The following is an 8699-nucleotide window of genomic DNA, read 5'->3' as shown; positions in this document are numbered from 1 at the left end:
CACAGAGCAGACCAAAGCCACCCATTGGAACTCCCGGAAACCCCCCATCTACAACTCATCCAGTCCATTAGAGCCCTTTTAGGAGCGACCTCCAGACATCTACACAGTCCAGGGCACACGTACGCGGTCCTTCCTACACACTCAGATAGAGGGTTATACAGGCGACCGACATCTACCCGACCCCCACTACCACTATCCGATTAGAGCGTCAATAACGCCAGGGATACTCACGAATATATATCTGAACCCCACTTACCACCAATCAATTAGGAGCCATATAGGGAGAACCTAGAACATCTACCACATCTACTGCGGAAGGCAACCATCAGATTAGAGCCATAGGCCAAGGAGACATAGACTACCTCAACCACCACCCCCACAACACACATACTAATCAGCATGTAAGACACAGCCCATAAAAGGAGACTAGACATCTCACACCAGCCCACTACCGGAGGATCTATCCCCAGACCCTTCGACGCCATACAGGGAGACTAGACAATTCTAGCCACCCCACCTAACCACTATCAGCCCCATTAGAGTTATAAAGGAGACCCTAGACCATCTATCCACCCCCACTACCACTATCAGATGAATAGAGTTACTAAAAGGAGACTAAACATCTACCAGCCCACTACCACTATCAGATTAAGAGTCAAACACGGATACTAGATATCTACAAACCCCATCTACCACATAACTCTAGGAGTTAGAGGTATCCATACAAGGAACGGAGACTAGAATCTACAACCCACTACCACTATAAGATTAGAGGCCACCAAGGGGATGACCAGGACATCTAGCGCTCAGCGCCCACCACAACTATCAGATCTTAGATGAACACAAGGAGACAGACCATTCTACCAACACGAACCACCACAACCACTATCAGATTAGAGGGGAGGCCCCCACAAAAAAAAAGGCGGGGAAAGACTAATATCTACAACCCCACTACCACCATACATATTAGAACCCCAACCCACCAAGGAGACCTAAGACTCTACCCCACAATCTACTCCCACGCAGATTAAGAGGCCATAAGGGAGACTAGTCATCAAACCAACCCACAAAACCCCAACTACTGCGACAGATTAGAGTCATAAGGAAGACTAGAACCTATAAACCCACTAACCAAACTATCAGATTATGAGGCACCATTAGGCAGACTAGCAGAATCCTACCCTGAGCCCAGCTACCACTATCAGATTAGAGCCAAGAAGCGGCCTCCACGTGACATCTAGGGACCCATCACTACCACTATAAGATAAATTATACAATGCCGGATGAGACTAGACAATCTACACACCCCACTACCCCACACTACCCACTGGAAGAGAGTTAGTAGCACCACACAAGGCAGAACCTAGACATCTCTCACCCCACTCACCCACTCAACTATCCCAAGATTAGACAGGCCAACAAGGGGAGACTAAGACATGTAACCCAACCCAAACTACTATTCAAAGATCCTTAGAGCCACAAGGGGAGACTAGACCAATCGACCAACCTCACTACCAACTAGAAGATTAGAGCCAATAAAGGGAGACTAGAAATCTACCACCCACTACCACTATCAGATTACAGCCATAACGGGAGACTAGACATATAGCACCGACCACAAACCGACTATAAGATTAGAGTGAAGGAGACAGACATCTACAAACCCAACTAACCACTATATAGATTAGAGCCCACAAGGCAGACTAGAACATCATACCAGCCCACTACAACTAGTCAGATCACCACAGGCCACAAGGGAGGACTAGAACTATTACCAAATCGGCCAACAACCATTACTGGTAATCAGATTTACGGCCACAAGGGGAGGATACTCAGACATCCTGCCACCCACCCTCACTACCCCACTAACAAAGAAGAAGCCATCACCAAGCCCGAAGAAGACTAGAAAATCTACCAACCACTACCGACATCTAGATAGAGCCATAAGGGAGAACCTAGACATCTAGCACCCCACTACCGAACTATAAGGAATTAGAGTTATAAAGGAGACTAGATCTACCACACATCTAACCAAATAATAAGATTAGAGAGCCACAAGGGGCAGACTAGACACTACCAGCCCACTAACAACTATACAGAATTAGAGCCACAAGGGGAGACTACAGACATCTACCAGCTCACTAACTAAATCAGATTAGAGAGCCACAAGGTGAGACTAGACATCGACCACCTCTCACTACCACTAGAAAGATTAGAGCCATAAAGGGAGACTAAAAATCTAACCTCCAACGGACCAACTACCAGCGTATCGATTAAATCGACGCCCATAAAGGGAGACCTAGACACTAGCACCCCACTACCAACTATCAGATTAGATGCCCATAAGGGAGACTAACATCTACCCAGCCCACTCACCCCATATCAAATTAGAGGCATAAAGGAGAACTAACATCTACCAGCCCTCACTACCCAACTATCAGATTAGAGCCCCCCACAAATGAGGAGACTAGACATCTACCGACACCATCTACCAACTTTCATCTATCAGATTAGAGCCATAGAAAGGAAGACTAGACATCAAACCAACCACCCACCCTACAGACTATGCAGCATAAGCAGTTATCATGAGACTAGACATCTACCCAACCCACTACACTATTAAGAATTAGAGCCACGGGGAGAGCTAGACATCTAACCCAGCCCACTACAACAATCAGATTAGAGCCACAAGGGAGATCTAGACATCTACACCCCACTACAACTATAAATTAGAGTTATAAGGAGACTAGACATCTACCAACCCACTTAACCACATAAGATAGAGCACACAACCGGATAGACCTATAGGGACATCTACGCGAGCTCCCCACCTATCTAACTATCAGATTAAAAGACGCCCAACAAGGGCGAGACTAGCCACTACCATACCCACAACCACTACAGACTAGAGCCACAACGCGGAGACTAACGACAAAACTACCAGCTCACTACATACTAATCAGATTAAGGAGGCACCCATAAAAGGAAGACTAGACACCATCTACCAAGCCCACTACCACTATCAGACATAGAGTCATACGGGATACTAGAAATATCTAGAACAACCCCACTACAAACAACCACATCATATTAGAGCCGACAAAAGAGACTAAACTTCTCCATCATCTACCCAACTATCAGAGCAATTAGAGCCATAAAGGAGAGCACCTAGAATCAACACCACCGACAAAACCACTAATCAGAATTAGAGCCAATAAAAGGAAGACCTAAGCCCATCTACCAGCCCAACTACCGATTATCAGATTCGAGCATTATAAAGGAGACTAGACATCTAACCAACCCCGACTACAACTATCCGATTAAGAGCCATTAAGGCGAGACTAGACATCTAGCCAGCCCCACCCACTAACAGAATTAGATGTTATAAAAGGAGACAAGTGCACTAACCAACCCGCACTACAAATATCAGAATTAAGCGTTTACGGGAGACTAGACACTATACCAGCCCACTAACCAAACTATCCAACCAGATTAGAGTTAATAAAAGGCGACTAAGACATCTACCACCCCACTACCAACTATCAGATTAGAGTCATACAGGGATACGCTAGATCATCTACAACCCCACTGACCACCATGCATATTAGAACCACAAAGGAGACTAACGAATCTACCACATCTACCAGCATCAGATTAGAGCCCATAAAGGAGACTAGAACAATCTACCAGCCCACTAAGCACATCAGCACTTTCGAGGCGATAGAGGGCGACGTAGAGCTATCTAAGCACCCTTCCACCTACCACTATCCACCATAAATAGCAGTTATAAAGGAGACCTAGACATCTACCCAACAACACTAGCCAAACTAATCAGATAATAGAGATATATAAACGGAGACTAGACATCTACCGGAGCCCAGCTACCTACCCTATCCAGATTTAGAGCATACGGATACTAGATATCCCTACACCCCACTCCCACTACAGAATAGTAAGTTATAAACCGGCACAGACAGACCATAATCACTACCAACCCCAACCCACAAGAACACTTGAGTAAGTAATATATATGGCCGAGCAAGGGAGACCTAGAACATCCTAGCCAGCCCATCTACAACTATCAGATTAAGCCACCAACCCGGGAGACTAGACATCTAACCAACCCACCAACCACTAATCAGAGTTAGAGCCACAAGGAGACAGATATCTACAACCGCCACCCACTACCCACCACATATTAAAACCCACAGAAAAGAGACTAGACCATCTACACACATCTACACTATCCAGAGTTAGAACGGCCATAAAGGGTAGGAGCGAGACACATCACCCACGAGCAAACACCACTACAATTAGAGCCCATAAGGAGTACTTGACATCTTACACGCGCCTCTTCTCTACCCGCCACTAAGCCCAACTATCAGATAACGAAGCACCATTAGGGGAGAACTAGCCATCTAACACAGCCCACTACCAAACTATCAATTAGAGCCATAAAGGGAGCCCTAGACATCTAGGAACCCCCACTACCACTATAAGATTAGAGTTCATATAAGGAGACTAGACATCACCAACCCACTACCACCTATAAGATGAGATGGCCACTAGGCAAGACTAGACAAAATCCCTACCAGACCCACTACAAACATATAAGATTACCGAGCCACACAGGGAGACTAGACATCTACCACAAACCAGCAACTAACTATCGGATTAGAGCCAACAAGGGAGACTAGACATCGACCCAACCTCAACTACCAACAGAAGATTAGAGCCATAAGGGAAGACTAGGAAATCACCAACACCCACTTACCCCCAAATAGAGCCCATAAGGGAGAACTAGACATCTAAGCACCCCACTACCACTCATAAGATTAGAGTTATAAAGGAGACTAGACATCTACCAACCCCACTACCACAATCAAGAATTAAGCCACAAGGCAGACTAGACATGCTACCAAGCCAACTAACACACTAATCAAGATTAGAGCACCTAAGGTTGAGACTAGACCATCTACCAGCTCAACCTACAAACTATCAGATTAGAGCCACAAGGGAGACTAGACATCGACCACCCTCACTAGCCACTAGAAGATTAGAAGCCATAAGGGAGACTAAAATCTAACCAGACCCACTACCCACTATCAGATTAGAAGCCAATAAGCGGAGACTAGACATCTATGCACCCCACCTCCTACTATAAGATTAAGAGTTATAAAGGGAGACTAGACATCTACCAAACCCACTTACCACTATACCAACGATTAGAGCCACAAGAGCAGACTAACATCTACCAAGCCCACTGACAACTATCAGATTAAGAGCCACAAGGACAGACTAGACATCCTACCACCATCACCCACTACCTACTTATCAGATTGAGTTATAGAAGTGAAGAGCTAGAACATCTTACCAGGCCCACTACCCACTATCAACTTAGAGTCATATAGGGAACTAGAGCACTACCAAACCCACACCAACTATCAGATTAGTGACACAAGCGAGACTAAGACCTCTACTGCGAGCTCCCACTACCTACTATCAAGATTAAGAGCCATTAGGCGAGACTTTAGACATCTACACCCACTACACTATCAATTAGAGGCTAAGGAGACTAACATCTAGCACCCAACTAACAACTATAAGAATTAGAGTTATTAAAGGAGACTAGACATCCTGACCAAAACCCACTTTACACTATAAGATTAGTAGCACAAGGAGACTAGACATCGTACCACCCACTCAAACTATTCAGATTTATGAGCCCAAAGGGAGACTAGAACATCTACCAACAGCCCACAAACCCACTAAATTCAGGAATGGTAGAACCCGCCACAAGTGGAGACTAGACAACTACCAGCTCACTGACAACTAATCACCACTAGAGCATAAAAGGAGGACTAAGACATCTAACCGCAGCCCACTACCACTATCAGATTAGAGCATACGGGAAAAACCTCAGATATCTACAACCCCACTCCCACCTACCATCATAACATTAGAAGCGCACACAAAGAGACTAGACTCTACCACATCTACCAACTATCAGATTAGAGCCAAAAGGAAGACATAGACCATAACCACACCCCCAAAACCACTAATCAAGCATTAGAGCCATCAAAGGAGACTAAGACAATCTACCACCCCACTACCACTATCAGATTAGAGCCATTAGGGAGACTAAGACATCTACCAGCCCACTACCAAACTCATCAGATTCGAGCCATAGGAGACTAGACATCTAGCACCACCACTTACCACTAAAAAGATTAGAGTTATGAAGGAGACTAGACAATCTACCAACCCAACCTAACCACTATCAAGATTAGTAGCCGCACAACGGGAGACTAGGACATATCTATCCAGCGCCGACTAACAACTATCAGATTAGAGCCACAAGGGAGAACTCAGAACATCTAAGCACCCCACTACAACTATAAGATTAGACGTTATAAATGGGACTAGACATCCTACCAAACCCAACTACCAACTATAACTTAGAGCCACAAGGGCAGACCTATACATCTAGCCAGCCCACTACCACTATTCAGATAGAAGCCACAAGGAGACAGACAACTACAACCCACAACCACTGATCAGATTACGCAGCCACAAGGGAGACTAGACACTGACCAGGCTCACTACAACTATCAGATCTAGAAGGCATTAAAGGAGACTAGACACCCTACCAGCCCGACACTGAGACAGCGTACCCTCTCACTAGAATAGAGTCATACGGGAATACTAAAGATATCCTACAACCCCCACTAAACCTCGCACCATCATATTTAAGAGCCTACAGGAGACTAGACTTCTACAACCACATCTACCACTATCAGATTAAGAGGCATAAAGGCAAGACTAGCAACACAATCAACCCCACCCACAAAACCACTATCAGATTAGAGCCATAAAGGAGACAGACATCTACCCCAAGCCCACTAACCATTATCTAGATTAGAAGTAATAAAGGAGAACTAGGACTCTACCACCACTCATCATACTAATCTAGATTAGAAGCCATTAGGGAAGACCCTAGACCATCATCCAGCCACCACACTTAACTCAGAATTCACAAGTTATACTGGAAAAGGGAGGACCATACGACCCTATCCTACAACCCCACTACAAACCCTATCAGATTAGAGGCGTTAGGGAGACTAAGAACATCCTAACCAGCCCCACTAACCACTTATCAGATTAAGAGTCTATTAAGCGACCTAGACCATTCTACCACCGCCACTACCCACCACTATCCATCCTATAATCATACGGATACTAGAATATCATACAACCCCACTACCACCATCATATTAAGAGTCCACAAAAAGGAGACTAGACATCCTACCACATCTACCAACATCAGATTAGAGCCTAAGTGAGACTAGACATCAACCACCAACAAAAACCACCTATAGATTAGGCCATAACAGGAGACCCGAGACATCTACCAGCCACTACCACTTAATCAGATTCGAGCCATAAGGGAAAGACTAGAAACATCTAGCACCCCCACTACCACTCTCAGATTAGAGTTATAAAGGAGAACTAGACACTCTACAACCCACTACCACTATCAGATTAGAGTTATAAAGGAGAACTAGACATTCTACAACACCAAGCCCACTACCATATCAGAATCTACAGAGTTCCATACGGGATACTAGATATCTACAACGCCCACTACCCACCCTATAGATTAGAGTTATAAAGCAGACTAGACAGCTACCAACCACTACCACTATAAGGGTTATGCCACAAGGAGGAGACTCGACATCTACACACCCCTAACAACTATCAGATTAGAGCCACAAGGAGACTAGACATCTACAACGCCACAACACTATCAGATTAGAAGCCACAAGGGAGACTAATATCTACAACCACTAAGCACCAATCATATAGAACCACAAAGGGACCAGACATCTACCAATCCCTACCACTATCAGATTTAAGACGCCATAAAGGGACTAGACATCAACAACAGCCACAAAACCACTATCAGATAGAGCCATAAAGGAAGCACTTGAGACATCCTCCACCCCCTAACCACTATCAGATTAGAGCACATTAGGGAGACTAAGACATCTAAATCCAGCCCACTACACTATCAGATTACCAGCATAGAGGGAGCCTAGACATCTAGGAACCCCACACTACCACTACCATATTAGATTAGAGTTATAAAGAGACTAACACAATCTACCACCCACTACCACTATAAGATTAGAGCCACAAGGCAGACTAGACATCTACCAGCCCATACAACTATCAGATTAGACGCCAAAAGGGAGACTAGATCTACTCAACGCCAGAACTAACCACTCTACAGATTAGAGCCACAAGGGAGACCTAGACATCGACCACCTCACTACCACCTAGAAGATAAAAAAATAAGACGCCATAAAGGGAGACTAGAAAATCTAACAAACCCAGCTACCACTAAATCAAAATAGAGCCATAAGGGAGAACTAGACAATCTAGCACCCCACCACTATAAGATTAGAAGTTATAAAGGGACAGACATCTACCAACCCACTAACCCTATAAGATTAGACACAAGGCAGACTAGACATCTCTCCACCCATAACAACATCAGATTAGAGCCAACACAGGGAGACTAGACATCTACCAGCCCACCCTACCCCACTATCAGATAGAGCCACAAGGGAAGACTGACATCGACCACCTCACCTATCCACTAGAAGAATTAGAGCCAATAAGGAGCCCAGAATATC

At 44.9% G+C, this 8699-nt stretch overlaps 1 long non-coding RNA gene across 1 annotated transcript; it reads right to left on the bottom strand.

The window, feature by feature from the left end:
* Positions 1 to 611: 611 nt before the first annotated feature.
* Positions 612 to 5470, bottom strand: LOC139026735 (uncharacterized). Its single transcript, XR_011478657.1, has 3 exons — positions 5437 to 5470; positions 4828 to 4873; positions 612 to 640 (listed from the first exon to the last, which is right to left on the bottom strand). It is a non-coding gene; the product is annotated as an uncharacterized lncRNA (long non-coding RNA).
* Between the last annotated feature and the right edge of the window lie 3229 nt (positions 5471 to 8699).

Source organism: Salvelinus sp. IW2-2015, unplaced genomic scaffold (assembly GCF_002910315.2).
Source record: "Salvelinus sp. IW2-2015 unplaced genomic scaffold, ASM291031v2 Un_scaffold5643, whole genome shotgun sequence".
NCBI lineage: Eukaryota > Metazoa > Chordata > Actinopteri > Salmoniformes > Salmonidae > Salvelinus > Salvelinus sp. IW2-2015.
Note: the sequence above shows the minus strand (reverse complement) of the source record. Positions and strands in the feature narration are given on the sequence as shown.